General features: G+C 44.7%; 1 long non-coding RNA gene across 1 annotated transcript; it reads right to left on the reverse strand.

Annotated features, from left to right (window-relative positions):
- Nucleotides 1-5,589: 5,589 nt before the first annotated feature.
- LOC128893534 (uncharacterized) lies at nucleotides 5,590-8,625 on the reverse strand. The gene is made up of 4 exons (XR_008461370.1): nucleotides 7,777-8,625; nucleotides 7,623-7,697; nucleotides 6,788-7,088; nucleotides 5,590-5,767 (listed from the first exon to the last, which is right to left on the reverse strand). It is a non-coding gene; the product is annotated as an uncharacterized LOC128893534 (long non-coding RNA).
- Between the last annotated feature and the right edge of the window lie 126 nt (nucleotides 8,626-8,751).

The following is an 8,751-nucleotide window of genomic DNA, read 5'->3' on the forward strand; positions in this document are numbered from 1 at the left end:
CGGCTCCGCGCCCCATGCTACCCTCTCGCTTCGACTGGCGCGGTTTTCTCATATTGAAACCGACGCTGGCCTAGTACCACTCGTCGGCCGCCAGTGGCGCTTCCGTGGAATAGGAAATTTCAAATTAGAAAATAATGAGCCGCAATTATTACCAGCACGCTTTGTGCGCGGTTCGCGATTGTTCACCGATATTGAATTAGGGAAACTTCGCGCCGTTATTTCACTGTGGAGCGTCGCATAACTTCCCTGTTGAAAACGCGTGTTCCACGATATAAAAGCGTCGTTTAACCTTATTTTAGGAAAACGACGAGATCGTTCGACGTGGTTCGAGCTATTGTTTTTCTGCGAGAGGTATCGAAAAGAGGAACACGGCACCGACGATACGATAACACGACGAAAGTGAAGGATAATGGCACGGAAATTCCGTTTCGACGAAGCACTTTGCACGCAAACTTCGGCCATAAATTGCAGGGTTGGTAGGACCGTTCGACAAGAAACGGAAATCTGAACTAATATCGAAGCGACGGGACGCGCGTCTGCCGCGTTCAAAATGGCCGTGCGGCCGAAGCGGAACGGAAGAACAGATTGATGAAGGCCAGGCGAACAAGACAGACAGCCAGCTCATACGCGTCGAGGCAGTCAAAGAAGCGAGGGATCGCTTCGTAACGTAATATATTTCATGCACGACAAAGGCAATAACGGTGATTTATTAGATACCCACGAACTGGAAAGGAGAACGCTTTACGAATGAAGACCCCTGAAGAAAGTACACGGACATTGACAAGAGAACACGACTGAAACATGCAAATTTATTCGATTCTCACATACATATACGAGGTATGTACGTACATTCTGTTTAAAATCTTTAAATGGAGTTTTTATTTTCAATAGATGTAACGCATCCTGTTTACCGCCTATCAGGGGCTCTTCCCTGCGCTAGGCAACCGCACCTACAGACTAGCTAGCTGGTTGCCTGCTGGTAGGCGCGAGTAAGATGCCCCTGACAGGCGGCAACCGGAGTTACAGACCGACTAGAGGGTTGCTCTGCTAGCTTCATTCCCTTACGAGATCATTAAATATTCTGTGTATGTATTTATCGAAGAAAAATGTTGCCCCCGAGCAGCATCTTGGGCTTATCATTTTCTGCGACGTGGTTCTTTACGACCTCGTTTTCGTTAGATAATGCGTCGTTCGAACCGACGCTGGATGCGCTGGAATAAATGGCCTGTGAGTAACATGCTCTTCGTCACCATTAGCGTTAAAAAAGAACGTTAATAATATTCGAGGCGATATCGATGCTAGTATAAAAACGAAAAGAAACAGGCTCCGGATCAGAGAAACATATATCACGAAAACAAACTTCCGAATATTATTCTCGAATCATTTTTCACGTAACCATGTAATCAGGGAAAACTATTGGCTTTATCGTTGAATAATACCGCGAAAAGTTCAAACAAACTGGATGGTCCGAATCGAATGAATTTAATTCACACGCGCGAAATGATACGGTGTATGATCGATCCATTCCACCGTGTACAGACAGATACTCTTTTAATCGCTTTATTATCGTACAATAACTGTCGTGTTTTAGCCACGCGTCACGCAAACAGAATTTATCGAAATTCGTCGGCTGGCCATTGTCGGGCCATTATCGCGACCGCAATAGTCACCGGGGGTATCTGTTGAACCTTCGACATTGTTTCCCTGCCCGCAAAATTCATCCCGTGCACACCGCGCGATCTCCGATGAAACAACCCCCGCTGGCAAACGTCCTGCCCGCCTTGAACGCAAATTAATTTCGCTTACGGACGACCAACCGGGTCAAAAATCACTCTGAACACGCCGAGATAGTTCAACGATCATCGGCAATGTCGAACCGGAGGCATTCGACAATTACCACAACTATTATTGCTGTGCTCGCTCCAGTATAAAGTCTCTAGTATCTAGTACAAAGTAAATAAAGATGTTGCTCTAGATACATCAAAGCTATCGAAACACCATTAATTTAGCTGATCTGTTCGGAATGGCTCACCCAGTAAATGCGTTCTCTATATTGCACGACCCAGTATGCCTATGGCGCAATTTAATTAATACAGCTATCGGTGGTACGTCATTAGTAACCAGTTGCTTTCCATGGCCGAAATGTCTGGCTATGTACGGCACGTAATCTACTGTCTAACAAAGCGCGAGTAACGCTACTGGCTGACTAAATCCATACGCGACTACTGCGATCAACGATTTCACCCCTGAATCAATGTTTCCCTAGGAATTTCTATAGTCTATTACTTTGTCTCGATCCAAATAATTCCACCTACGTGGAGTGAGAATTTCTGATGACCCTATCCCGTTACAGTTGACTGTTTGAAATAAACCAATCGAGTCCGACGCCTAACAACTGGAAAATTCATCGTGACGTTATTATCAAACGATCAATAGCCGATCTTGTACCGATGAAAACATTTCACCAAACATCCCCTGCGTGCCTGACCAGGTAGTTTAGACAATTTCCGCGAGGGCATTAATGAACGTATGAAAACGTAACTGGACAACGGGATACACGTGTGCACGCCGGACATGCGCGCGCGCACAAACAAACATGCCCGAGTTAGACATGTATTTAGGTTGAAACGGGTCGAAGAAGGGGTTTCGGGCGGAACTAATTATACATCAACTCTCACGTACACACAGACACACACAGGGTGCGTTAAACGAGGTGGCCAGGATAGGACAAAGTTACTTCGCTGCTACGTAACTTCTCCTATCGCGGCAACCCCGGTATCCACAACTTCCGGCTTATTTCGACCCTATGTCTAGCCGATCCATCCAACTTTCGGAATGCGCTACGCCAGGGACGAATATTTCCGCCCCTAGCGCATGACTGGCCGACAAACTAGCCTCTTGTGTTTCTAGCTGTCCGCCGAAGAAGCCGAACGGAACTCGTTTAGTGGCCCATTGGAAACGACTTAGGAATCAATATACTCTGCTGTACAATCGATTCGGTTGTTTGGTAAATAGTATAGCTATAGAGAGTAAGAGCTTAGTACAAGTGAGTCGAAAGCTTCATAAACACCTGGAAAAGCTGGTTTCATCCTGATGATGGTATAAAAAGAAAAATTTATATCTGGAGGATGGTTGAGATTTTCACCTAACGTTAGTTATTGCCAAGGTCTTTTTACTCGCTATGGTCTCGTATCTACCATAGCTATCCAGGGATAAGAACATTGAACGAGGAAACGCGAATAAATCCATGTCGGGCTAAACAAGCGCATCCTCGATATTCCTCTTCTTTAATTTTGGTCGCGGAGGAATAATAACACCGGGACGAAGAGAAAGGACGTTCGAGGGATGCTAATTAAGAAAATGATGAAACGACCCAGTTTTTTGAGGGGATTCCTCGAAGCGTGTACACGGAAGCGGGCGTCGCGGTATTTCTGAATATTCAGTGGGTCCTCGTTAAATGCAAAGGAGCCACGACAACCGGAAGGAACGTCGTCCAACCGAGAGTTTCGAACTAAATAGAAAAGTTTCCAGGGAGTGATGCCGTTCGCCACTTTCCGCGGTTACTCGTGCAACGTGCAAACCCCCCTTCTATCCGGGTCCAATAGATTTTCGAAATCCCACGGACACAAATCCCCTGTTCGCTGTTTCGTGGCCACCGATATCGTACCTTGCGCACGCGTAAACGGATTTAATTTCGTGCGAGATTTACTCGCGCTGACAGATTTCCTTTCGCGTGGATTTGCTTCGAGAAGGCGCTTGGCTTCGGGCAGCAGAAATTCCTAGCTACGGCGACGAGGCAACTACAATCAAAACATAAAAACTAATTAATACGACAAACTTACGATTGAAAGTTTGGAAAGAAATTATCACAACCACTTCAAACGCTCATCTCGAAGCGGTAAAAGTTTAAGAAATGTTCCTTCGGACCGCGCAAAAATTCTTCTCTGTGAGAAACATCAGAACACGAGTAAACAGAAGCTGCCAGGGGAAAGCGTTCCAAGTTCCAAGGTTCCAGGAGTAATTACAGGTATGGGCATTAATGGAACCCGAGCGATTCGGAAGTTCGGAAGCTGGTGAGAGGGATGGTTGTCAGAGGAACACATATTTCAACGCTTGGAGATGCGCTCTCCTCGGATGCGTCACCATGGTCCAGCGATGCGTTAAATGGAGCAAACGAGGAGTATACAGGAGACTCGAATAAAGAAGATTCTGGTCTGCCGAAGTTCTACCGGGCTCGTCTTGACGGGTCGGCTAACTTCCGGTTACTCCACTTCCGACTAACGACCCATCTAACTTCGGGATGCTCAAAGAGTGGACCAGAGCGTCTGTCGCAATGCTGGCGACGATGCAATTACTCTGCGCGCACTTCGTGCCGTGCAACTAGCAATTTCCAGCGATGGCGTTAACGAGACCCACGGAAAGGGACGTTGCCAGGGAATCTTAATGAAATTGTCAGTCGTGACGTCGTCGTTAAATTTTACGATCTATCCAGATCGACGAAAAACAGTTTCGAGTTCCTTGCACTCTATTGTCTCGCGATCATCGACGACGATGAAAGGTGAGAGCGTCCAGGGCAATCTGAAACAGGTGTTCACGTTAGCAAGATTTTAGCGGCTCTAGGTTTCAGATCACACACGAAGATCAAGGAAGGCAAATCTTAAAATCAAATCTCATTAATTGGTAATCAAGTCGCACATGAGATGCTGCTATTCGTTGAACTTTCACAGAGGTCGACCACCTTTATATTAGTTTCTTGTAATATACTTGAGAATGTTTTAAACGAATCTTCAGGAGGATCAATTAGATCCTGAAACAATTAGACGCTTCCTCTGTCGTCTGAAATAAAGAAAAACTTAAACGAAACCTTATTCATTGTTAATCAATTTCAAGGAAAAATGCTGGTACTGGAACTTCGTTAAAGGTTCTTGACATTTCCGGGAAATACAGCGCACAAGTACTATTTCCGCAAGGGATTGGATCAGGAAAATGAAATTGATTCCAGTTTACGCGTTTCGTCCGTGATGTCGCGTCTTTCGTCAGAGTGCGATAAATAAACGAATCAATGACGGACGCCAGCCCTGGGGCGGCGGATAAAAGGCAACGGAACTCGATTTAAAAGGTTGAATTCCCGCGGTGGTGGACAGGAGGCGGAAAAGTCGAGTCTCCGGGGCATTTGCGGACGTTTCGAGCAATTAGGCGAGACGTTGCAATTAACGGCGCTGCCCATCGACACCCGCCAAGTCCATTACATCGTCTTCGTTGTTTCCAAACTTTCCTTTTTTCCTTCGCTCTATGACGATAGAGTGACTTACTGTTTCACGCATCCAAAAAGTAGACATTTTTATGAAAATATGATAACGAGGAAATTCACTCCAAAACGACGAAACAGATGCAATTTTCGTAATTCTATGAAATATCATTACCATTTGTTTTTCTAGAGCCCAAAAACTTGAGAACCCCCTCTGCTCAACTTCCAGTTGAAAACTCTGTAACAAAGGACGACCACGCTTTGGAGGAAAATTCATGGTTCGTGTTTCGCGTAAATACGCGTGTCCAGCATTTCTTACGCCCACCGCGCGAGGAATTGTCGTGCTTCTTGTTCTATGGCTCTCTGTACTCAACGGTGTCCCTGGCAAATGATTTCGACGCGAAAAACTGCCAACGAATTTTTTGTTTACAGGTCAGTCGAGGATTACCAAGAAGAGAAGGTGTTTGTCTCTGTGGTCGAAGAAGAAGGTGGAAGACCAAGAGATTGCGAAGGGGGTACCTGAAAAAGTAAAAACCAAGTTAGATGTTTGAAGAACAGGACTGACAGAGGGTAACGATGGGATACTGCCAATGGTAAATTGTATTTTTCGTAGCGAATTGGATATTTGTGAAGTTTCACGATATTTACCTAGTTTATTTACATCGAAATCGTTTCTGATTGGACGTTCATCGTTTTTAAATTTCCGCCCAACGTTGCGCATTGAAAAATCGTTCGATGTCAGGGGAAAGCGACGAGGGGGTGGAGGCTGCAGAAAAGTCGGGGGAACGGTATTTCCCGCGTAACACAGATATTTACGCGACGATTGTTTACTTAACGGAGCGTAACACCGGTAAAATGTACCGATATTAATTCCGCTCGGAAGCCATTAAAAAGTTAGCATTCGTTGGCTGACTACAACCACGAATATTCTATCCCATTTACAAGCGGCCGCGCTTGAACGGGAGGCTTTCGGATAATCCCATTTCGGATAGGCGTTACCACTCCGAAGCGATTAAAATCCGACAAAAACAGTCTCGAACTACCCTGACGGCGATCGTCGATTCCTCGACGGGGAAGAATCTCTCGTCCCTCCATCCTTTTTGTCTCCGTTTCTCCCCTTTCTCTTCTCCACTACCTCGTAATTCAACCATCGATTTAAGATAAAACATCGCACGGAACGTCGATTTAAGCTGACGCGATCGTTTTCGCTAGGAACGCCTCGTTAGGCATTTTAAAAAGGCTGTTCGAGCAGCCGATGATCTCGACTCTCAGGACGTCGGCTGCGGTTGCTCGGACTATAAACATGTCGCCTTTTAAACAGCCTGACAGAACAAAGGAATTTCTGGAAGATTCCAGGAATCGAGAATCTTCGTGCGAGCGCCCGGCTAATCAGCCTTTTGTCGGCAACGCTTACGTGTAACACGCTCGCTTGACAGTCCTCGCCTTGTAAAAGCTAAATCGAACCACGTGCGCTTCGGTTTTCTTTTCACCTAAAACAGTAATTACACAGAGCTTGAAGAAAGTTAAAGTAACTCTTACTATTTTGTTTCAGTTAATCGCCATCCTTGAATTGTCATCGAAAGGAGCAAGGACGTAGTTAGATCCAGAGGATAATTAACGAAGCACCTGCATCTGACGCAGCCTGGATCGCTTAAGCTACTCGATCACTCCTCGATGCGACGCGACGGCCTTTCAAAACGCACCTATTACGCTCACCGCGAGCTTGCATTGTGCGTCACGTAGCATCGACGTTTTCCTACGATCCTAGTGGTCAGCTTTGATTTATCGTGCAAACTACAGATGTTTAGTCCGGAATTTACAAAGGTTCTGCAATAAGCTTCTGAAAGTCCAGAACGTAAATCATGAACGACCGTGCGCATAAAGTACGAGTACGCTAAAGTTAGCAACTTGCGTCGAAAGACTCGACTACTTCAAAATTTACTGCTTCGAAACGGACTCGAACATATAAAACAGATTTTATCGGGGTTTGACCATCGATAATGCAAGAGTCGTTCGTCATTACACAAATACGTGATCGCCAGATCTAGCACTAATTAAAATTTAGCGCAGGACACGTTTACAACGCTTTATTCGATTCGATCAAATGAACGGATGAGTCGCTTGAGACTATCGAAATTCAGCTGAGAAATCTTTTGTTATAGGAAACAAAATTTGTTGTAGATTGAGGATCATGCCTATATGCATGCGAGTTGAGTCACATTCTACGCGTGCCTGCACCGACTGGTCAACTGCACGTGGCACTGTTTAATATAGAAAGTGCCATATTCGTTCAGCATTGTGTTACAGATGAAATTTCACGCCAGCGATACGGCTAGTAACGTTATAAATCGGACCATCGGTTGCACGTGCGTACCTCGATATCCTGTCGCTGTATTCTTCTTCTCAGCATCGATCGAAGCATAATTACGCCTTATACCTAATTAACAGACTAATATAGAGACCATTACTAAGGCATTCTTAAAAATTGACCATTTGAACTTCTAGAGAATTCATGAAATCAAACCTACCTCTTTCCATCGATCTCCAGCTTGAACGCCTGACTGGAAAAGCACCTGTAATTTCGCAGAGGAAATTTTCCTTTCGAATCGCTGCATCGAAAATGTAACTTTGCAAGCGGTGCAAGCTCGTCGCTGGATAAAGCCCGATAACGCCAACGCGTCTTGAGCATTTACTGTGAGATGGCAATCGGAATACATAGGTGTCAATTAGAGACGCTCGTAATAGACGTAAACGAGCAGGCCATTAGAACCAAGTCGCGATAGACGTTCAGGTGCAGACGCAGTCTCTTTGCTTAACGAAATGTTGCTCCAAGGGAACAATCCTTATCTCGAGAATCAACTTTTCTCTACTTCTGAAATAAGAACTGCAATTAGTTTCGCGATTGATTTGTCAATTGATTGAAAATATAATTAATTAATGGTGCGCGCAACTGCGTTCAATCTGCAGAACGAATCCGTTTACCGATCGACATTCTACCGATTCGTTGACGAGTATTCGAGACAATTTTACATTTGAATATTTATAGGGATGATAGGTAGATTTCGTTTACATTAAAACTAAAACGTATCGAGATCCTAGTACCGGGTCTCGTTCAAAGCAACCTACATCTCCAGCGCTCGACTTTTTCGCGAAATTTCTGAAAATTTAATATTCCGCGAGGGGGTCGACATATGGGAGCTATACGAAAGTACGGTGGAAAATGATTTTCTACTTTGGTACGAACAGGTATAGGTTTACTCGTGACAAATTGGCCTGCGAATTGACCGGAAGACTCCCCATTTTTCTAATTTCCAGCAAACGGGATTCAACATAAATCACGCCACGTTCATACCTGGAGAATCTGTAAAATTACCATCGTATATCTTGCGGGAAATACTCGAATGGATTTTACATTTATTCTTATATATAAAGGGTCTCTAATGTCGAAATTATGCAAGACTCAGAAAGTCTTGAACCTCGTAGAATTTAACTAGTTAGAAATA

This window comes from Hylaeus anthracinus, unplaced genomic scaffold (assembly GCF_026225885.1).
Source record: "Hylaeus anthracinus isolate JK02 unplaced genomic scaffold, UHH_iyHylAnth1.0_haploid 3, whole genome shotgun sequence".
Classification (NCBI taxonomy): Eukaryota; Metazoa; Arthropoda; class Insecta; order Hymenoptera; family Colletidae; genus Hylaeus; species Hylaeus anthracinus.